The sequence below is a fragment of the Drosophila elegans genome, unplaced genomic scaffold (assembly GCF_018152505.1).
Source record: "Drosophila elegans isolate 14027-0461.03 unplaced genomic scaffold, ASM1815250v1 contig_208, whole genome shotgun sequence".
NCBI classification, from domain to species: domain Eukaryota; kingdom Metazoa; phylum Arthropoda; class Insecta; order Diptera; family Drosophilidae; genus Drosophila; species Drosophila elegans.
Window position 1 is genome coordinate 11,573,094 of NW_024545578.1, and position 23,289 is coordinate 11,596,382.

Here is a 23,289-nt window from a genome sequence, read left to right on the forward strand (position 1 = left end):
ATCAAATTGTTTAAATATACGGCATTCATATATGCATTTATTTGTTTTTTAGGTTTTTCTTGTTTGGGTTGCTTGTTTTGTCTTTTTTATAATTTCAATTAAAGTTGTACGATTTTTACTTAGTTGTTTATGCGATTGACATAAGTAATATATAAAAAACCTTGTTTATTGCAGCATAAACATTCCACTTTATTATTTATTTTAAATTGACAATCGCCTAATTGTTGCTTTATTTATTTTTGTATAGTTGCAATTTGACTTTTTAATATCTATATTGATTAAAATTTGTTTATTACAAAGAGATGAGTTTAAAGCGTTTATTAAAATAATGTTATCATATACAGATTTACAACAATTGTCAATTCATATTTTTGCCCGAAATATTTTCATATAATAAATATATTCAACCTTTAAAGATTCATTGTACCATTTGTTTATTTTAGACTGTCCATATCGCCAGGTGCTTCATACAAACCATTTTCCAATGAAAGCATAAATACAAGAACAAAAATAGTACTGCAAAAATCAAAATGCAAGAACTACAAAATAAACAAATGCAATTTGACATCATATATTTTGATAAAGCAACAAACGAATGCACAAAAAAATCGATTAACTTGAAAATAACTGCAGTGATTTTTAAAAAAGATATTAATTGATGCATAACAAAAAACAATTAGAAAACATAGTCGATGAATAAATGATAAACAGAAAAGATAAACTTATGTACTTATTTTTAAAAAAAATTTATATGTTCCATATTTTATTTTTGGTTATTTATTCAGATATTGAAATAAATTTTCTGAAATATGATATCTTAAATATGTTTTCTTTTAAATACAAGCTTATTGGTGGAACCTTTAAAAATATACTTTATTATTTAAAGTTTTTTAAGCATTCTTTATGGCAAGTGCATAAAGCTTACTGGACTATAGGTCAAACGAGTAAAAATACCAATTCAAATGATTGCACGTCTCTTTATTTAAACTCTGTTGCAATTTAATTAAGAACCCCACACTGATCCCAATGAAACATATAAATAAGTGAACAGGCAGACATTCCCGAAAATATTCGCGAGCATAAATGCCAGCCATTTTCTGGCATTCATTCGCAGCCTTCCCGTCCCGATTTCCTTCGGTTTTAAAACTTAGCAACGGGCGCCAGCAGGAAAATGTTGGCTTAAAAGCGATTTTAGTCCTCGTTCCCCGCCATTATAGCCATCTGTCTGGGAGCCCCTTCCACGCAGCGTTATGCATATAGGTAATGCATGTAAACGATATTGCTTCACTCAACTGTCAGAGGGCATTAAATAATATTTTACGCTGGAGAGGCGGTGGGCGTCAACATCATGGCCTGTGACATTTCTGACTGCAGGCTGCCTGGGAATCCCAAAAAAGCCGCACCATGGAAACTTCACAGAATGGCAGACCGATAGACAAGCAGACATGGATGTCATGTGCAGAATTATGCAACACAAGCGGTATTTAATATTTTAAGCAAACTAAAATGCTCTGCCAGCTCTTGGCAACATCCTCCACATTGAGCATTAAGCATGTGCATAAATAGTGGCATACTTTGTGGCGCTTCGACTGCAAGTTTTTATAAGGTTTGACTACATCTGGCAGCCTAGACCCAGTTTTAGGTTTGTGGTCTATTGGGAATGACGTCTCTGCATAATTATTTTGGTTTTGATTTTCTTGACATTGACACAGCTTTTGACCGCAGGAAAGAAGGGATTCAATTAAGTTATTTTACATTATTTTAAATTTAAAGGGAAATATATATACACGCTGATTGCAATTGCATGCAATTCTATGTCATAATACAATAATTTTTTTTAACAATCTTTTTATCTTTTCCTTAGAATGTGTAATAATTTAATTACCCCAAAAATCTATAAGTTCATTTGGAGTCAAAAAATATAACTTTTTTTAATTATTACTTCTTTCGATTTGCGATTTTGATAGTGTACACAAATTTTTAAACATTAACATTGTAATTTTTTATTGGTGATCGTTAACTCCCATTATACTTGGTTAAAGGTTTTTTCATTTCTCTGTGAGTGAGGTAACTTATATCGTTCCATAAGTCAAAATATTCATCAGCAATTTGATAGTTGACTTACAAAAAATGCATTGCGAAAAACAAACTCTTAGATATGAAATTTGAGAAGTTTGCTTGACCTTCTTTGCCCATTCCATGTTGGGCAAACAAAAGCTTTGTCCCTTTTGGGGAAGTTTTACCTGCTGACGACTTGAACGTGTCCAAAATGCGGGCTTCAATAATTTGAGGTGAGTTTATTATGCAGATAAACAAAATGGGCGCCATCAGAGTTTTGTTGACTCAGCGTTTAGTTTTGCCCTCACACACATGGACATTGCCGAGAGCCTTTGGGTCATGGTCAACAATTGCCGGCAATCATCTAGGCAGTTACCTTATTACAACAACAGTGAAGGGGAAATGGAGTGGCCGGGGTAACTTGGCCATAACGGGAGTTATCTGACTGTAAATACATAATCTGCTGGCTGGCCCAAAGTGAACCCGTCGACGTTGCAGCTTTCTTGTTCCCAAAAGATTTCAGCCGGCTTGTGCACCTTGAATACGGATTTACTTTTATTGCTACAGCTTCCTGTTGCCCACTTTTGTTCACTGTAAAAAACGTATGAGCTTATGAAATTTATAGGTATTTTTAAGTAATGTAAAACTTTACCTTTTTCAATTATTTAACTTATTTTAATGTATGTTTAATTTTTAAATTAAATCTGACGAATTTATGTATTTTTAATTATTACTTTAATATAAATTTAAATTATTAAAGGAACTATTTCAATCACGTTTATTTTATTTTTATTTAATTCTATTATGTCTATAAAAATGGTATAAAAAATATTTATATTTTATTTGTAATTTCTCCTGGATAAACAGCAACCAATTTTTCCTGAATTTTTGTTAGTGTCTTCTCATTCTCCTCTGTTTTGTTTGTGGGTTCCGCTTTTAGGGTTAAGCAGGTGCTTTATAAACCAAGCATCCAGGTGGGCGGCCTCTAACGGTAAATAAGGACAAATACCACGTAATGGGCAACCTGTGCGTGGCTGAAGCCCCATCGAGAAAAAACTAGAGGGGCAGAATCCCTTAACTCCCGCTTTTGGGGTGATGAAGGCGAAAGATGTTGGTAGGCTGTAAAATTTTCACTCTTCAAATGTGTCCCCTAAGCGCAATCAAAAGATCCTTGTCCCTCACATTGGTTTTGTTTTTGAGGTGAAGATGGGAGCTTGTCGCGTTGATATTGTTTCCATATTCATAATTACTTAAGCGGTGTTGCAATGTCAAGACTGCCGACATCTTTAGTGGGTCGTGAAATATTTATTAAGTGCCCGGAGTGGAGTTGTGAAATACTTTTCCCATAAATCTGATGTTATTGCGCTGCCTTAGATTTCGAATTCTCAGCAAAGTTATTATGGCTTATTAAAGTCTAAACTTTTTGATAGTTTCGGCTTTGTAAAAGCGGGGATTTCAGAGGCGATTAGCTTGTGTGTTGAAATTTTGAAATTAAATGAAACTTTAAAGATTTTAATAACTTCAAATGTAATTAGTTTGAGTTTTAGTGTTTGTGTTTTAGAGGCGTCTTAAATATAAATCTGTAAACAACATTTATACAGAAAAAATCATTTATTTATCAGTTTATTCGGTGCATATATTTTTCATGTGTTCAATTCAAAAGAATATTCCCGGAATATACAAAACATCTATCAATTTTTAATTTAAAAAAACACATTTGACACATAAATACATAGAATATCAAAAATATTAAGAAAATATACAAAAATTATTATTTTTATGCTTAAAAAGATTTAAATCCCCACAAGTTCAAATATCCAATTCAACTAGTCAAATATCAACTACAACTCACCACAAAGCAAATACGTATTGCCTTACATAATATACGCCAGCACAACGGCAATAGCTAAAGGCCACCAAAATCACATAATTCGCACAAAGCACACATGGACACACTTAAACACACGTGAAAGACAAACAGAAAACATGGAGAAAGTAGAGGGAAAAGCCCGGCCGACATATTGAAATTCATAACTACATACAAAAACCAATTACAATATCAATTTAAAAGGGATTAAAATGGCCCGACCCGAGGCTTAAGCCTCTCCTGGTGCCACTCCTGACGACCATGGTCAAAATGCGGCACACTTTGCGGCGTATTTAAGATTTGTTCCCTTGTGAAATTTGTGAAATTGCAAATTGTATTTGCCTGAGCCGTGGAGAGCCCAAGCCATGGAACCAAAACTTTTAAATGAATTTCTGAGCTAGCAGATTTTCATAATAAATAACGGGTCTTACACGGCCATAATCAGGCATAATGCCATTGTGTAATGTTAAATATATGTATTTTGTGTATTTTATTGACTTAAGCCAGGTCGAAATTCTCAACAAGTGGAAATCTCTTAGCCGACTCGTTGTGTATTTTTGCATAATTTATCTTGTTTGCTTCTTAAATCAAAAATGTTGTACACAAAAGTCCGCATTTAATGCTCCAGTAGTATTGACGGCATTGGATCAGCCAAGGATGCAATTTGGCTAAGTAAAGATGAAGATAGAGTGCAGTCTGATGGTGTGCAAATAGACTGAGAACGTTAACTGCAAACGAGGCTAGGCAGCTCGAGTACATTAAATTTAAACGCACGACTAAGCGATTTAATTTGGAAAGTGGCAAAAAATTTGGCCAATCTTTCATCGTCCAAGGAACGCTTCCTGCTCCGCCTTGTCTTTGTCCATTCATCGATTCGGTCATCCATCATGTCTATCAATGCCTGGGCCTTAGGCATGAGACAGATAAATCAGTTAAGCATCGACATGTCAAGTTAACAGGCGATTACAAGGGCTTTACCTGACCAAATATGTAGGAGAAAACCATTGCAAAAGGTCAGGAGTGTTTAATGCGATGTTTTTAGTAATAACCACAACAAAATAATTTAAAATTTAAAAGTTTCATCTAATTTTATTGTATGAGAACTGTCGAGGAAGATGTCGTTAACAAGTGTATAAATGTAAATAACTTAAGATGGGAAAGATAAATACATTTAACTTAAACAATTTTAATAAAATTAAATGTAGTAATGCAACTTAACAGATAATTTTTTGATATAAAAAGTTGTTTTAAATCTTAAATACCTACAATTGAATTAAAGATAATTATTAAATGAAATGAATACTATTAGAAACGATTTTATTTCCATAAATTGTCCTAATCAATTGATAGAAGTTAAATCATTTCTGACTAACATTCTTAATCAACTACTTATGTACTCTGGTAAAATAAAGACCTTAAAGCCCAATTAACTTAACCAGATTTCGGTGTCCAGAAACGAGGCCAATGCATCAAATTAACTGGCGATTACAAACGGCTTTCGACGCGTGTACAAGCGACATATATACTCGGATATAAGATAACCAATCGAGTGAAGGTGACGCAACAAGCAAATGACAATTGAAAGGATAACAAGAAGGACAAGAAGAACTGAGACCCGCAGACCTCAGCTTGTTGATAAAAGAAATTAAACACACAGCGTAAAAAAAAGAGGAGAGGCAGAAATAAAGGCAAGTTAAGCCCGCAAGACAATTGACAATGGGTGGGCTTTTGTGGGCCTGGAAATGGTTAAAAAGGAGGGGGGGGCGTTCTTTGGCTGGGGATCTGTGGCATTTGTCTCGACTGTCTTGTTGACATGACGTTGCGCGAATTGTGCGCCAGGATTGTTGTGCCTTCTGTATGCTGTGTTTTTGGTTTTGCCAGTCGTCTGCCTACAAAGTGAGCAACACGCGCCGATGATTATGTTGCCGCTGAAAACAACAACAACCATAGGAACAGCAAAAGCAACAGCAACAGCAGCAACAGTGACGCGAGCAACAGCAACACCAGCAACACCAGCAACATCAGCAACAGCAACAGACTTCTCCGAAAACGACTTCTCCGAAAACGAAGTCGTTTTCGGACTTCAGATGGCGGCAAATGTTTTGTGGCACGAAGCTTTTCATTGACTAAAAGCGACGCATGCGCTGTCTGAGTTTAACCAACTTAGACTCCGATTTAATTTCAGTCCTCCGTCTTCAGTTTCAGTTCGTTTTTGTCACTCGTGCGTGCTAGATGGGCACACGCGGCGTATGAGTACTATCAGTTGGTCTCCCAAGACTGTTTTATTGAATTTTGGCGCAAGAAGGCAAAAAAGCCGGCTAAAGTGTCCCTCGTGGGTGTGTGTACGTGTGCTACCGGAAATACTTTGAGCAATCGAAAGGCAAAAAAAGAAACCGAAACAAAAGCCTAAGCAAATTAACTTGGCCCATTCGTTATATTGCGAGTATTGTTCTAGTGGTTATTATGTTTGGTTTTTGCCCAGCCCCCCTGCCAGCGAGAAAGTAGGTTAATTGACGTGTGTTGTGGGCGTATATCTACAGGAAAAATAATAAAAATACACAAGTACAAGAAACAAATACAAGTGAAGTGGTCAATTGCCACAGCCAGAGGGCTCTGAACTTTCGATAAAATAAAAGTGTGAGATAATTTAAGGTATGTGAAATTTAATTCTTTGCATTGAATATTATATTTTAAATGAATCCAAAAAATGTTAGCCAAGTAAACATGATAATGGTCTTTTAAGCAACTCTTCAACTTAATGCTTTTTGCATAGGCTTGAAATAAATTTTCATAATATGACAATAAAAGAGGTTTCAATGCATTAGCAAATGTCTATTGTTTTTAGTTGAACGAATTTGTGTGCTGATAATTTGTTTTCTGTTGGCTAATTTTAATTAGTTTCTGATATAGGCGAGCAAAATGCTACATTTGTGTCAATGAACTGGCAGATAGTTGATTCGATTAACAGGATGTATGGTTTTAAAATCGGCATGAAAAGTGACTGTGAAAATTATATTAAAAGTAGATTAATTTTTCTTTAGAAAACTAAAAACCATAAATTTGTCATTATAATTTAATATGATTTATGGTACACCATTACATCTTTATCTGTTGTCTATTTACTTATAATTTGTAATTTTGATTATCTATTTAATTAAATTTCAGTTATTTTAATTACTGTTATGAGTCCATTACAAATCTTTCATTAACTCCATTATAAGCCAAATAAAATTAAAATGGTACAATGCTTTTATTCCAATTTTTTTTGTTAATTAAAGAACAGTATGACTTTCCTAATTACCCTTTAAAACCAAATGAAATTTTTGTATATTGTCGCATAGTCACTGCAGCAAACTCCAAATAAAAATGAACAATATAATACAAACGGGAATCCCATTGGATAACCAGAAATAAAACATATGCAAAATAAACTTCAAACAAATGTTGACGCTCAGAGTTTTGGGCCATCAAAACAGCACAAAAAAAGGCTAAAACCAGTAAAAAAATTAAAATAAACAAAGTGAACAACGTGGGGCGGTGCTTCATGGGTCGCTTGCGTTTCTGTGCCTTAAAGGCAACTTTGTTGCACAAATATATTAATTTTTTTTCAACCAAATGTGTGTGTGCGCTGTGTGTCAAATTTAAAAGCATTCTTGCCAGTTGCCTTTTGGACTGGCGATGTCCTGGCAGCTGCCTCTTTGTTTTATTATTTTGCGGAAGCTGCGAACCAACATTTATAAAAAGGTTTTCCTTGCTCGTCCTTCTACGTGAGCCACACACACACAGCCACAACAAACACACCCACCAAAGGACGCACATTGCTCTGCATTACCGTTATTTTATGACGGAATTACATTTAAGCAGATTTTTTTCCGCAGGATTCCCGCTCCCTTCAACCGAACTGGAAAAAAGGGCTGCCAAAAAAAAAAAAACAAAAATGGGAGACCGAGGAAATTTAAATATTTTCTTTTACGCTGTGCTTCTCATTTGTCCGTCTCGCTAAAATTTATGACCAACAAAATTGGAATATGCCCCAAGACAACAGCAGCAACAATAAAGCCAAAAGTTCAATTCGATTGCCATAAAAAAAAATTCTTTGCGTCTTTTACTACCAACGCTTTCGGAAAAACCTTGTTATACGACATGAGTGAATTTATAAATTTAACCAAGAAATGTTTTATAATGTGCTACCAATATATTTTCGTTAAAAATCAATGATGTCTTAAAGATTTTTTAACAAGCTAAATACCTGAAGAAATAATACAATAATTTATTCTTCTTTATTCTTTTATTGATAAAAAGTTGCTGGTTAAGAAACTTTGTTATTCTAGCTTTGTACAAATTGTATGTCGCGTTGTATATCATTTCACCATCTAATTCAACTCCAAGAGTAAGACTTGGAAACCATAAACCACGTTCTTTTTAAATTTCCCCCCACTTCTAAGCCACATATATCATTAATTGAAATTTAATACAATTACCAGGCGAATGTGTGGAAAGCCAAGTAAAAGTCGGCAGGCAAAACACACATAAATTCAAGCCATACACACGTTCGCTGCTGGGAAGGCGAGAGAGATTCCTTGCCAAGTAAGTGACTCAATAAATAAATTTACTTGCCAACTTTTTGCCTTGTTGTTGTGGCCTTGGGGGACTGATTGTTGCCTTCTCAAGGTAGATTTCTTTCGGCAAGCTCTCTGCGTCGAAAGATCTGAGAAATACTTTGGCCGTAATAAACAACACTTGATCGAGGGCAGGGGCATAAAGTTAAGTGTGCTTTACTGGGGCAAGTGGAATAAATTTCAAGAATTTAACTAGATAAATGAGAGTAAGCTAAAACATTTTTCTTAGCCCTCTTAGTCTTTTATATAACAGAAAATGTGTGATCCTTATTTTTTCCGAAATATATAGATTACTATTTAGGGTTTATTTATGTTTTAAAAACTTTAAATAGCAAAAAAATAGCTTAAATAGCTCTTAATGAAATTCAGGTTTGAATGAAGGTAAATGTATAATTTAATCTTAAAAGCAGACTGAAGTATTTAAAAATTATTTTCCCCACTACGATGTTTAGTTTCTAACCAATTAGATATTTAATTAAAACAATAAATATGGTTTTAGAATCGTTTTTAAGGGTATTTATACTTCGCTTGTCAAAAAAAGCTTTTATTTAATTCCCAGACTTTTCACTTATTTTTTATGAGCCACTTTAACCAGTGAATTATACCAAGCTATGTATTATGATCTAACTAAGCTAGGGTCGTAAAACAGAATCCTCAAGAACGCGAACTTGAATTTGCACAGCATTAGGGAACAGACAAAAAAACGAAAAGTAGCTCGAGCATTTATTAAGTAAGTGAGCTATTCAAAATCAAAGCAGCGGAAAAATCCGCGACGCCGTGGGACGGTGGTGTGGCTGAATGTGTCGCCCGATTGTCAGGCGAATGTCAAGCTCAAGCTGCAGGCGACATTTAGCTTGTCTCACGTCTCATTTCGGCCCCTTTCCCGCACTTCCCGCAGATTTTCCCAGGCACCAGGCACTTTCACCTGCACCTGCAACATCGTGCAGACATTTATGGCACCAGATGCCGCCGGCAGCAGGCAAATGCCTTGCCATTCCTGAGTGGCATTGCTATGGCATTTCCATAGCATTTCCGTGGCGCGTTTGCCAGGGCGTTGAAAGCGCATTAGCTTTGTCATTTATCGTTGCATTACTATCCGCCATCTTTGTTGCCAATTTTAAAGGACAGAGAGCTACGAATGTTTAAAGCGCACACAGTCAGGGTTCAGAGTCTAGAAGTTTAAACTTAAAGCTAACTTTGGCTTGACTTGAATTTCCAAAAGCCTATGTCTCGGTGGCATTTTATCCTCAAAAAGATTATTACTTACAGTGGTGTGTGCTAAATTAAATATTTAAGGGATTGAAGAGTTTATATTAAATTGATATCGTACGCTTATTTCGAAACAAAATCTTATTTAGTGTGTTAATAAATACTTCCTTAATTTTTATATTCTTACTACAAAGAGAAATAGACCAACTTGTTTTTTATTCGGAATTTTCCTGTTGATGATGTGTGCTGGCATATTTTGCTTATCAAAGTGCCACTGACAGACAGGCGACCGAACAGAATGTCGGTTTTGGTCTCCGCAAAATGTCAAGGTTCCACATGCTTCGTTAGGTGCATTTTCATTATTTATTAGGGCAATTGGCCTGTAGCCTAGCCCAGCCTTAATTAAAGGCTTGAATTTTCCATTTTCTGACATTCTAATATATTTTATATGTCATTCCCTTCGGCTTTACACCTGTCGCCTCTTTGTGAATAAAAAGTGTGAACAATTTTATTGTGTGGAAAATTTGCTTGCTTACATGAGACGCGGTGGGTGGGCAGGAAAAAAAAAGCTCGTGCATAATTTAAAAATGCCCGCATCACTCATACGCAGCGTTGCACACTCCTTGTGGCCGGGATATACCGTGCCAGGCGGCCAAGGTAACAATGAAAAGGTCGCATTTTTGCCGTAGTCAGAGTTTGTCTGCCTCTTTGTTAGCTTTCGGTTTTCCATTTTTAGAAAGTCATTGTTTGACTTAAACACTTTTTTTTTTGTAGACCTGCTAAGTCGAGTCAGAAATTATAGAAATTTTTGGCACAAAGTTTTTGATTTAATTGTCGAACCTTAAAATTAAAAATACTCAAATCAACTATAAATATTTTTTGTGAAAGTTTTTGAATATTTAAGAGCACACCGCAGTTTGGCCAACTAATCCGGCTGAAAATTCTTAAATCTTCTTTTTGGACAAAGTCCAAATCCTTTTCAATTGCCAGCGAATCCCCGAGTACCGCCTGACAATTAAAGCGCCCCGAAAAAGGGGCAATATGAGTGGTTAGAGCGAGAACCCTACTTGAATGCAGCTAACCATGAAAGCGCGTTAAAAAAGCATTGCATGCACATGGACGTTTTGTAGCCCCCCAGAAACCTACTGCCCCATCGAATATGCATGTAAAACAGTGCACAGCAGGCAGCGTGGAGCAGGAGCAGCTCAACAATTTCGCCTGCGGACAAGGTCCGGCTAAAAATCGAGAAAAAATATAAATCTTAAATGCCTTGACATGTGTTCACCGAAAAAAGCTGAAGCTTATAAAAAAATCAAGAGGCAAAGGTAAAGTGAAACTTCAAATACTCTTGCAGATTATATGGCAGCTTAGTTTGACAAAAAAACAAATGTATGAGCTTAAAGACAGTATTAACATGTTCGTTTTGTGGTTTGTATAATCATGTTATCAATGTGCCTTGCAAATTCAGCTTTTATTTTTATTTATTTATTTAAATAAATACTATAAATATCAAAACATTATTTTGGTTGAATATATTGTTTGATTTAGTAAAACGTTATTTTCATCATTTTTGGAAAAAATTTTCAGCGCCTATTATTCTTAAAGCAAATGGTTTCAATAACAACAATTTGTGTTATTTGATTTGGATATTGATCAATACGTGTTTCAAATATATTTATTAAGAGAGAAAAGTGGAATACTTCAAACTAAAATTGGCCCACCCATTGAAAAGCTACAGAAAAAAGTTAAACAACAGCCAAGAGCACTTTTTCGCTATGCGATTTCTGTGAAAATCCTGACTCAATGGGTGGGTGAGTGGGTGGATTGGCGTTTGGCGGTCGTTGAGGTTTTTTGCCTTTTGTATTTCGGTGTGTTGCTTAGCAGCAAATTACTTGGCATGTCAATTGATGTTGATGACGCGTTGACAAATTTCCTATGACCGAATAGTTATCGTGCTGCTTTCCTCTTTACCTCATCGCAGCAGGTAGCATTTTACTTAATAAACCATTCTGCGAACTGCAGGTATGGGGGGACATAGTTATATTTATGTGTTTATTTGTGGGCATGTGTATAATATGTAGATTTCGAGGGCAAAAAACCGAAGCGGTAAATCAAAATACATGCATTGCGTATGAGTGTTGAGGCAAAAGAAGGAGGACGGAGTTTCTTATGATTTATAAGCAATTTCTTATGTTCCATGAAATTGTGTGTGCTGCAAGCTGCTCTCGGGAAGAATCAGTGATGGGCTGAGGCTTCAGTTGGAGAGAAATAGGATTTTATTTTGACTACAATTATGTGATCTTTTAGTGCACAATTTAGGGAGTTTTATTTCATTGTTTAAGTCCTATTTTCTTCAGAATTGTATTGTTAGTTTTCAATAAAGCAAACTTACTTAAAAAGTATTTTGTAGCTTAATTAATAGATCGAGACTAAAATTCGCACAGAAAATATTTGTTAGACATTGTTATTAATGTATTTAAAGGACAAAATATTTACCTAACCTTTATAAGACATATAAACATTTACTTTTTATTAGATTTGACATATGTAAAAATATATAATATAATACAAATATAAATGTCAAATCATGTTCATATCTAGCGTTGGCTTTAGTTGAATTGGCAAATTTCTAGACTTTTGCAGACACACACACAGCATCCTTATACTCGTCAGTCAAGCCACCAACACATTTGCATCAAGACAGCCGGGCAAAAATTCTTAGATATTTTTTATGCGCAAAATAAATTGAACTTGAGGCGAAGTAGATGGATGGGAAGGACTCGGGTCGGGACTTGGGCAAAGGCAAATCATTTGGAGTAGACGGAAAGCGACGAAGCGCATAAATTGTGCCAACACACACAGGGATACACCATCGGCCATATATATATATATATATACATAGGCGAACGAAGTTTGAAAGAGGCGTCCAAAATGCTTGAGTTGTGTTTCTGCTTTGAGGGATTATACCTGCCGGAAAACTGGGGGCAGAACCCACATCCCGCAGTCAAGTAGACGCTGAAAGCTCATCTCTAGAGATTTCTGCCTTAAAATTATGATTTATACCAACATTATAATTTTCTTTCTCTTACGTTCTTCCCCTCTCTGTTCTTCGCTTCCTTGTTACTTGTAGTTACCGATACTGAATTTCAGATTTAAGTTGGAATTTCGTGCTTTGTCGTGGCCCCCAAGGCAGTATTTCTTCCGTTTAATCGCCGTTGCTATTTCTCTATATACGAGTCCCGTTTGTGTGCTTGATATCGCCATAATGTGACGCAAAGTGGAACCAGAGGTGTTTCCTGTCCCACAGAGCATATTCATTCTGCTTGGCTGTCAGGCAAAAAGGTTCGATCCGTATACACGAACATTGCAAATCGATAATACTAAAACTCAAACTTTATTGCAGCCGCCTGCAAAATATGTGTAATCAATTTTTTTTATTGCAAAACGAAACACTGCATATTTTTTCGGGTAACTATGCCCGCACTCAAATCGGTTTTTCTTGGGTGAAAGTTTTAACTTTTTGTCACAGCCAAATGTCTGTATAATGATGATGGCGATTGCGATGATGTTAAGAGGTTGTCAATGGATTTGGCCTTGCTGAGTGTATTTCCCAAGAATTTGTGGATATTACTAGGGCATAAAAACCAACTTTGGATAACGATGATGGTAGCGAACAGGTAACGATAGCTACACAGAAAAAAAAGACCATGAAATATAGTCAACGGGTTATTAATTCATTTATTTTCTGTGGTTCTTGACTTTGGGACTTTTTGTGGTTAAGCTTAACTTAAGCTTTACAAATAAAATTTGTTTAATATCTTTAATTATTGAATAGCTATAAAAAAGAAATCAATAATTTTCTCGTCTGTAGTTAAGAAAATGAAATGGGTCAATCAGGTGGTGTACTTTCAAGCAAGCTATGTCCAGTAGAGAATGCCAGGCTGCATTATTGACTAGCTAAGCTGGGATAATGGAATTGGAAATTTGCCATCGATTCCGTCAGCTCGAGGACACCTGTTTTTCCTGTGGGTGGTGAGCAACTTAATCGAGTTGCTCAATTTTTGCCGAGCTGGGGAACTGAACGATGATGCAAGTTTAATGTGACAACTGCAATATTCCGTAATCTCTTTGGCCAAGAACTTTAAGGCCAAACAACGCACTCTGTGTGTGCGGTACCACTTTCATTTTGTTTGTAATGTGTCCAATAATAGTGGCATTACGCTCATTTAACATGCACGAACACAGCCAAACGCAGATGGCCAACACACACATCACATGTGTGTGCAGACGAGTGCCGATGGTCGATGTGCGTGGGCATACACACATAAAAATGTCCTTAACCCACTAATACTAGTGGGGGGTAGTATTAGCATAATGTGCGTGATCCTCTTTGACTGGATTTGTGTGTGTGTTGGTGTGTGTGTGTGTCTGCGGCGGATAACAAACCCAAAACCTCTTTGGTCCCACAGTTGCCAACAACTTCGCCGCTGTTGCCATAAACAGACAAGCCACATCAACCGTAAATTCCTTTGTATACTCTTTGCCTTTGAGCCTAGATGACTAATTGGCGAAAAAGGTTGAGTGGCTTAAAACACTTCCGGGGGTAAAAGAAATACTTATTATTAAATTGAAAGTTATTTTAAGACGCTTAGAAGAATGCAATCACAATTTGCTTTATTTTGAAAATTAAAAAAGAATGTTTATTTATATACCTACGTTGTGTTATTTATTAAATAACATTTTTTTTTGAAAATGTATATTCATTTCTTTTAAGGTAATCCGAAGTCTGTGTATCCTGCTTGCTATTCAGTTTCCTGATGATGAATTCGCCACCACGCTTTCGCCATATTCTGTTCATTATTCTGAATCAAACTCTCTCTATGATATTTTTTGTCTCATTAGTGCGTAAACTCAAGGACATCTTGCTTTTTGCCATTTCCCTTGTAGACACATATGCACTTTGAGTCCTCTTTTTATGCCCACCGATCTGGCGTCAAATTGCGAAACGAGTTTGCTGCATCCGTTTCCGCTCGCCATTTGTTCCATACCGCTGCCCACCATTTCGTCCTTTCTCGGTCCATGTTATTGCCAAAATTTGGTGTTGTTGTGAAGGATACGAAGGATACACCATATACCATTCAGGCCTGGTCGGTCAAAGATTAAACACATAATGGGCGCGTGCTCCGGCGATTCTATGGCCGCGTTTTTAATAACATTTTATGCCAGGCTGAAGCTCCAACTGGGGCTATGTTCTGCAATAAATGAGCCGTTAAACGCTTTAAGTTGGCCCGGCCCACAAACACAAACACACATGAGTGTGTATGGTATGTGCTAGCCATTTTATTGCCGCTTTATTGTGGGCCAGTGGCGGGCGTTTCGGCCAAGTTAAGCGTCATAAACGGGTTAATGACTTGGAAGTTGCTTTTAATACGAACAAAAAATGTTCACCATTGTCATTCCAGCCACTCAAGAGTTCTTCTCGGATCTTGAGCCACTGAAAGCGTCTTTATTGCCGATCCGAGCCTCACATGCTGCGTTCTTTATTGGCGACCTTGCCCCTTTTGGCAATGGTTTTTATCAATTTAATGTCGCTTGTTTGTTTTGGCTCAGGCCGCAATATGATTATTTTTTTATGGCCAGTTTTTAATTTGTTTACACACATTTTGGGGGAGGCATAACGGCTTTCTTTTATCGCAGCTTGGCAATGCTCGCATTTATTAAACCTTTTTCAAGTTTTTTTTTTGTTTCTAAATTGACACAGCCTAGTTTGTTCCTCCCATACCCCCCGATTCTCAATTGCTAAACATTTTCGCTTTCGGTTTCCCGCAGAAGGCCCTCATTTTTATTTAACACTGTGGATGTTGTTGTTGAGGCCTTTTTTGGGTGTGAGTGCGGGCATAAATATTTTATGAAGCCAGTTTTGATTTATGCCTGCATGTGGCGGGCGTTTAGATGCTAATAGTTGTGTTTTGTTTGGGTAATGATTCAGCTACACCCGCTCATTTTCAATGTAAATTACTTTTCTGGCTGTGGTGTGTAATTAAAAATAAACAAACAAAATAGTTAAGGAAAACCAGCGCTAACAGCTTTTTAATTGCCTGCCCTTAAAATAAATAATTGTCAATTCTATTAGAATGCTTTTTAAACACACATAAATACATTACAATACGAAAAGTATTTATAAAACTAATTTAACTTAATAAGAAAATGTTTATAATAACATTTTTTAAAGGGCATAACAATTAGTTATAGCTTTGTTACTTGTTTCAGTTTGTATGTACAATATATATATTTTTTTACCGACTTGATTATAAAGCACACAGCTCATCAAGCAGGTTATGTACCATTGCAGGCCATTAAAAGATATCAAGCAATTTAAGCAATATTTTGAGTACAGCTTTTGGCGGGTAAATGCGACAACGGTAAAAGACAAATTCATTTGACGTCTGTTTCCATCTGCCACGCCCCCTACCGCCTTCAAATACCTTCCATTCCCTTTTTACGACTCTCTTTTATTTGGCTTTCTTTCCGAGTCTCACGTGCACTTCATTTTGTAATTACCTTGGCTCGAAATGCGGCAACGTTCTAAAAATTTGTCGACTTAATGACAAAATGTTTGAAATTGCCCCTTATAAAAGTCATCAGTGAATAAATTTACACATGCACAGCCATACACACACACACTCATTCCAGCGACACAGGACTTCCGGTTGCCATTTGCATTGGGCGGATGGAAAGTCACGTCGCACCATTTTGCCTCGGTCTTTTTCTTTGCTTTCCCTTTGCGCGCCTAAAAGTGTGCACAAGTTAATTTGATTTCGCTGTAAGTCAGACAGACAAAACTAAATTCGCTGGGACCCTCGACGCCTTTGCCAACTCGGGCGAAAAATCAAAATTTCCGCACATTGCCTATTTTTCAAAGCAACACTCAGACGGTACGAGTATAGCGGCAAATTTATTTGGAGTTTTGCACACGTGTGGGTCCTGGCTGTCTCTGTGTCTGAATCGTTTCTCCTTCGGTCGACTGATAACCTGCAAATATCACATATACGTTTAAATATTTGTATCAGCCTGTGTGTTGATATTACACCGGGGGAAAAAATGAAATTATGTGAAATTTAATTTTATTTAGTAGCTAATTGAATACTGTTTATTGCAAACGAAAAAATGTTGTTTGTACACAACTTAAGTTCCCAATTTTAATTTACCACTATTTATCTTTGCCCTCTTTCAAAATAAATTGTATGTGCTTTTCATTTTTTGTTCTCTAGCCAACATTTTGGTTGGTCGTTGGTCGTTTTTTTTTATATTTGACAGTCAAACATAGTTTTCAAAAATAATTTTAAAAATGTACATACGCTGAAATGTAATTTTCTTAATTTTAAATGCAGCTATAATATTTTTCAAATTGGATTTATCATTTCTTTTTAAAGTGTACTCGTTTCGATCACGTGCAGCATGCTAAACCGTCATTCAATGTTGTCAAAAATTTATACCAAGCTGCGGACGAAATAAAAAAAATAAAGTACGATGAGGGAAAACCAGAACGAGAGACATACAGGGCACTTGAACATCTAAAGAAATGAATAAAAATAAGGCATAAAAGCATGCAAATAAAATTAACAAAAACGAAATACGAGCAGCACTTCCTGCATCCGCCAATTTTTTCCCTTCGTTCATTTCATTTTATTCGTTTTTTACCTTCGACAAGTTGTACAAACTTTTGGAAAGGTGTTCTGGAAATCTCTTTGAGCAAAAGTTAACGAAACACATCGAAAATTCAAGATGTTCGTATTGTTTTCACACTTAGAGTGAAGTGAAGAAAAGTTTTTCGAAATGCGGGAAATAGCTTGAGACAGAGATATTTTTTTTAAATATGATAAAGAGGAAGTCAATTGAAAATAATTGAAATCAACTCTCTATTGTGAATAGTGAGTTTTTTATTAAGGAATAAATTTCATTTTAACTTATTCTTCGTGAAAATATGTTTGAATTTAAGTGAAGTCGAGGTTGGGAGTGGATTGCGACATGTGCGTACGATTGCTTCAATATGTGGCTGCCTTGATGTGCCAATTGCTGAAATATTTTTCGTTACTGCCGCCACTTTTCCACCCCCACCCCAACAACTTTTCCTTTTAATTTTCCTTTGGTACCTTCTTCCGCTGGCACGAATATTCTCGTATTTTCATTGTTAGCATTCAAGATAAAAATCAGTTAAATTTTTTAAGCCGGCTGTGTGCCATAAAAATCAATTTTGGACAGAGTAAAACTTTATTTATGTATTTATCTGCTTATTATCTGAGTTTCGTTGAAAATGAATTTAAAGAAATGAATTGAATTATGGCATAAATGCGCGCAGACAGGAAGACGCATTCAGGGGCCTCGTCGACTGCCAATAATCCCATTTAGCTCCATCAAATGGTTATTGATTTATTATTTTGGTAATGCAATTTACCGAACCAACCAGGCTCTGAATTATGAGCCGCAAAGCCGTCCAGACCGCGGATCCTGAAACGCTGAGCTCGAAAAAGCAAACGTGACCCGGCGGGCGGTTATTTGGTCACTCAATGAAATGTCTGCGGTTTTTGGATTGGATTTGGTTTCGTTTTGGTTTGCTTTTGGTTACAGCTTTGACAGCAGTCATATTGATCAAATTGAGAGGTGGTTGGGGGAAAAGAGATATTGAAGTTGCAATCAGTTACGTAGGGCTTGCATGTCAAATGACTCACATATAAAAAATATTAAGTAAATTGTATGTATTAATCAAATAATAAGATAATGACGATCGCGCATTTTTAATAATTCTTTTAAAACGAATTTAGATAACATTTATATTTCCTAAGCAGTAATACTTAAATGGACAAATAAGTGGCCAAGGCCTGCACATAGCAACATAAAAGTGTTGTATTGTACAAGATAATCTTACGACCATGCAACATTAAACTTTATAAATTTAATATTTTGCTTAAAATTTCAACTTGATCTCAAACACTTTCCCCCATTCCCTAGTGTGTTAGCTCTTTTACAATTCATCTCGTTGGCATAAATATTAAAGTGCTTGGCAACCCTTTTAAGTCGACCACAAATACCTTAACCGAAATGTAAATAACTGAACAAAAATTAAATCGTGCATAAAAATAACTAGACGCAACCAACTCGAACCGTTAACACTCGAAGAAAACCGCAAAAAAACAAGTTTCGGTCAGCCGCAAATCCCCATAAAGGACCCCTCAACTTCATAACCTTGACCAGTGACCAGAGGCCAGAGATGGAATGTGTCTAGCGGCTGGGAAAACTGTCATTTCGGGACTCGAGTTCTCAATGGGCCGTGCAGGGAAATAAAGGGTTGATGGAAGGGGCCGGCCAGGACTTTCACCTATTTGCCGGGCTTTTCCCTTTGGTTAAATGATGTGTGCATTAATCCTTTCAACATGCTTTTCACATTTTTCTTTCTCGTTGCTCTTTTCGTCCGCTCGTGAGCTGTGAGCTCCATCACTCAGGTCCTCGGCACCTGTGACAAATGTTCCGGGCAGGTGGGCCAAATGGAAATGGAATGGGGTTGGGTTGGGTGTTAGTGTTGGGATTGGGGGGTGGGGTAACAAAGGCAGTCACAAAAACTACTCGCACAAGGTCATATATTTTCGTGTCGCTTTGTTGCTTTGCATGCTAATGAAAAATTAAAATTTCCACTACAAAAACTGTGATTCATTAGGCTGGAGCAGGCAGGCAGGCCAGGTCGGCAGTCAGGCATTGCCAGTGAATAATAAATGGGCCCGCTGGCTAATTAAGTGAGGAGGAACTCTCCCCTCCCCTTTTTAGCCTTCCGCTCCCCTCGGTCCCTTCGCACCACTTGCATTATACTTTTGTAATTTACATAGCACACGTGTCCCAGAGTGTGTGATTGCGGGGTTGTGTGTGTGTGTGTGTGTGTGTGTGTGTGAGTCGTGTTCTGTGAGAACATTGCCTCATTGCAGGGCTCATTCAACTGAAATGGAAATCGATACACGGAGGAAAACTGGAATAGTTTGATTTTAAAATATTTTCATACCCCTAAAGCCAGCACACCAAATCTTCATTTAATTTGTCATCACCCATGAAACTATTTAAAAACTTAAATTGAAATAAAAAATAAATGTTATAAATTTAATGTGTCTTAGATTTACTTTTTGAAACTGTCTTTTCTTATTTGACTATTACGGTTTCCTTTCATAAGTTATGTTTCTGATAACGAAAGGGCAGACTTCTCTGACAAAGTTATATAAATTAAATTTAATAAAGATTTTAATAGAGAAAGGTCCTCTATAAACTATAAATTATTTTCCAGTATATGAGTATCACCAGTAAAAGGAATGGTGGAAAGGGGAAAGCTTATCCTGTGAATTAACCATGACCAGCGGCTGGGTGCCAGCTGTTTCCTAGTTGCTGCTACGTGGCGCCAGTTGCTGGTAAGTTATGAATTATAAATTGTAATTCAACTTAATTAAATTCACACATTCGCCAATGAAAATGCAGATATTTTGCTGCATTGCCTGGGCTTAATTTATGTTAGTGCATTATGCCACACGAAATCAGAACCGCAGAATTGCAGTTAATTGGCCGGCCAACTTTATTTGCTTCGGCAATCATTTGCTTTCCATTTCGGTCGGAACAGCAGAGCGGCATAACAGCATCAATTAGCCATAAATTCTCGTTAGCCAACAGGCAAAGTACTTCCATAAATAAAGGGGCCCGGAGGTGGAAGTGGATGTGGATGTAAAGCCATCGCTCAGGCCAAGGTGGCAAACCGAAAATAATATCAGACACGCCACAATTCCAAAACTGAATAACTATGCTTATTAGGGATAACACGGGGCGTTTGGGTGGCAAAAGTGGCTCGTCCCACCATTCACAATTACAATGGTTTTTGCTAGTTTCCAACCCCACAACTGCCCCACATCAGCGGCTGAGACGCATAAAAATCGCAGCTGTCAGTTCAAAAAGCCAAAAACTTCAGCAACAGCATCAATTTTCCACACGCCAGCGAATTTTTCTCCACCAATCCGGCAAAAACACACTCGCACACAGACACAATTGCGGAAGACATGTGAACGCAATTTTCACGTGCAAACTTTGCTTTTCCAAAAGGCAACAAACAAACGAAGCAAATAAACCAACTGAAATGTGTATGTGGCAATTGATTTATACGAAGTTAGGATACACTCTCCTGGGAGAAAAACAGGCGGTAGTTGTGGGTAGGATAAAGGTGATTTGCGTCTTGATTTATGGAGCACATTCTGAATCTCCGAAGAATTGATTTGAACTTAATCGTAAATTTAATAATTAAAGTACGAAATTGTTTGTATATATTTGGTGCGTAATGAGTTAAATAGCCAGGGATTGTGAACTAAAAGGCAAGAAATTTAACGGTAAGAAATAGTATTTAATAATATAATTTATTTAAAAGTACACATATCTATTCGAATATCACGAAAAATATTTTAACTTAATATATAGTTTTTATTAATGTATAAAATATATATTATGTTTAATTTTGTCACATAATAACTTACCTAATGTTCTTTAAATAATACTTGTTTTAAAATGAACTTACATTTTAACAGATGCTTTTTAGCTTTAATTAATTCGTAACATTGTTAATTAAATATTTTTACGAGAAAAGTGTGTTGCATTAGACCAGAAATTCCGGAGACTACATTGTCGCGAATAAATCACAATAAAGGGTCTGTGTGCTTGAATGACAAACTTATGGGACTCCCCCACAGACTTAATTGCAGGGCATCCATAAAACAAGTGTAGCGCTGCGGCGTGGCATAAGTTGGCGCAAATAGAGTAAAGTAAGCTGCACAATTTTATTTCGTGCGTTGCGGAAAGCTCAGTTGGGGGCTGTCAGCAGGGGGATTTGGGGAGATGGCTCGAAGGAGCCACTGGGCGAAGGATGATGGAACTGGGAGGGTGCTGCCAGCTAATCTCAACAAACAAAGCGTGAAACTAACAATTCTGCAAATACAGACAAAACCGCACACCCGCGCACAAAGAGCGAGACAGACGATTGGGGGGCGGTGACACGCCCACTGTGTGGGGCGGTTGGGGAAAAGTTTGTCTTGCTCATTCGCGGGCCATGATGAAACTTTATTTCAGCTTGGCAGAGAGCTACAGCCATCGAATTTATTTTGATGTCAGTGAAGAAGAGCACTCCTCCCACTTCCTTTTAAGCTAGTCGCATTTGGGATTGGCGTTAAATTGGCAAAAGGCGATGGCTAAGCAAATAATGAACTTGCTAATTTGGCTTGGCGGCGTGGCTCGCTAGGCGCCTGCAGCAACGCGGCGTATGAGCGATGTTTGTGCATAAATTACGCATACGCCGCGTTGCACATCTTAAGCGCATTAAAGCCTCTTGAACGCGCTGCCCAAGTGGCCACATAATAAGGCCAGAAATCTAAGGGCGCAGGGACGTGGCGAGCAACAAGCGGCTGAGGCTCCAAGAGGCTAAGCTCTAATTTTCTCACGTACTTGTAAATTTTGCGGAAAACCGCAACAAATTCACTTATAAAAGTAATCTAGAAAGCGCGTACACAACCGGAAGCACGAAAAGGCGCGGGAAGCACGGCAAAAATCCGAGCCAAAAGGGAGGCGAACGGAAAACCTAAGAACGAAGCGGGAAAAAAGGAAACAAAAAGCGCACAAAACTCGTCGTCGTGTAAAGAATTGCGTTTGTCGCGACACGGTGAAAACTTTTGCTACGCAGAATGGAAGGGGCATGGCACTCAGGACGAAGGACGAAGGACCAAGAACCGAGCTTAAAGCGACCCCCACTTTATCACAGATTTAAAACGAAATGAATGTAAGCACATTAAATGGCTTGGACTTGGAACTTCTATTAAAGGTTCATAGTCAAGGACTAGAAGAGATTTCACGCGCTGGGTGGCTTGTTTGTCTTCCAGGGTGAATAAAAAGTTTCAAATGCAAAGTTAGATTGCGGAGAAAACAAGAAAGGATTTAATTGGAGAGCGATTTGTAGGACGGTTAAGAACAAGACAAGTTGCTCTTATCATTTTGCCTAATTCAGAGCCCTCGGGTCAAAGAGAGGGGGTTAAGCTTTACAAAATGTGTTAAGTCCAGCAGTTATGTATTTTTAATTTTTTTTTAAATATTGAAGTCCATTTCGTAGATAACTGATTGGATAATAATAATTTTAAAATAAGTACAAGCAACATTTTTATTAGTTATGGCATCCTTACAAAGTTTCTAAAGAAAATCTCATGCAACTTATATAGTAAGTTTTGGTCTTATTAAATTTAAATATATAACTAAAAAATTATCTTAACAAATAAGAATTAAAGGCTTATTATTCACTCATTAAAAGGATTAAAATCAATTAATTTATTGAATTGATTTTGGTAATCTGAAATTGAATGAGTCTTTTTTGGAAAAAATTCACTTTGAATCATTCTCAAATCAGATGGCGATTCCCGGCTTATATCTGTCCAAAAGTTTATACGCTTAGAAAAGTTTTCTCCGCTTATCTGGGCTATTAGC

The 23,289-nt window shown here is 36.9% G+C and overlaps 1 protein-coding gene across 1 annotated transcript in view; it reads left to right on the top strand.

The window, feature by feature from the left end:
- Window positions 1–6,145: 6,145 nt before the first annotated feature.
- The window catches only part of LOC108135600 (basic-leucine zipper transcription factor A), a 55,130-nt gene continuing 37,986 nt past the window's right edge, over window positions 6,146–23,289 (top strand). The window contains exon 1 of the mRNA XM_017256411.1: window positions 6,146–6,577. The gene's annotated coding sequence lies outside the window, so the exon portion shown is untranslated. The remainder of the gene's footprint in view (window positions 6,578–23,289) is intronic.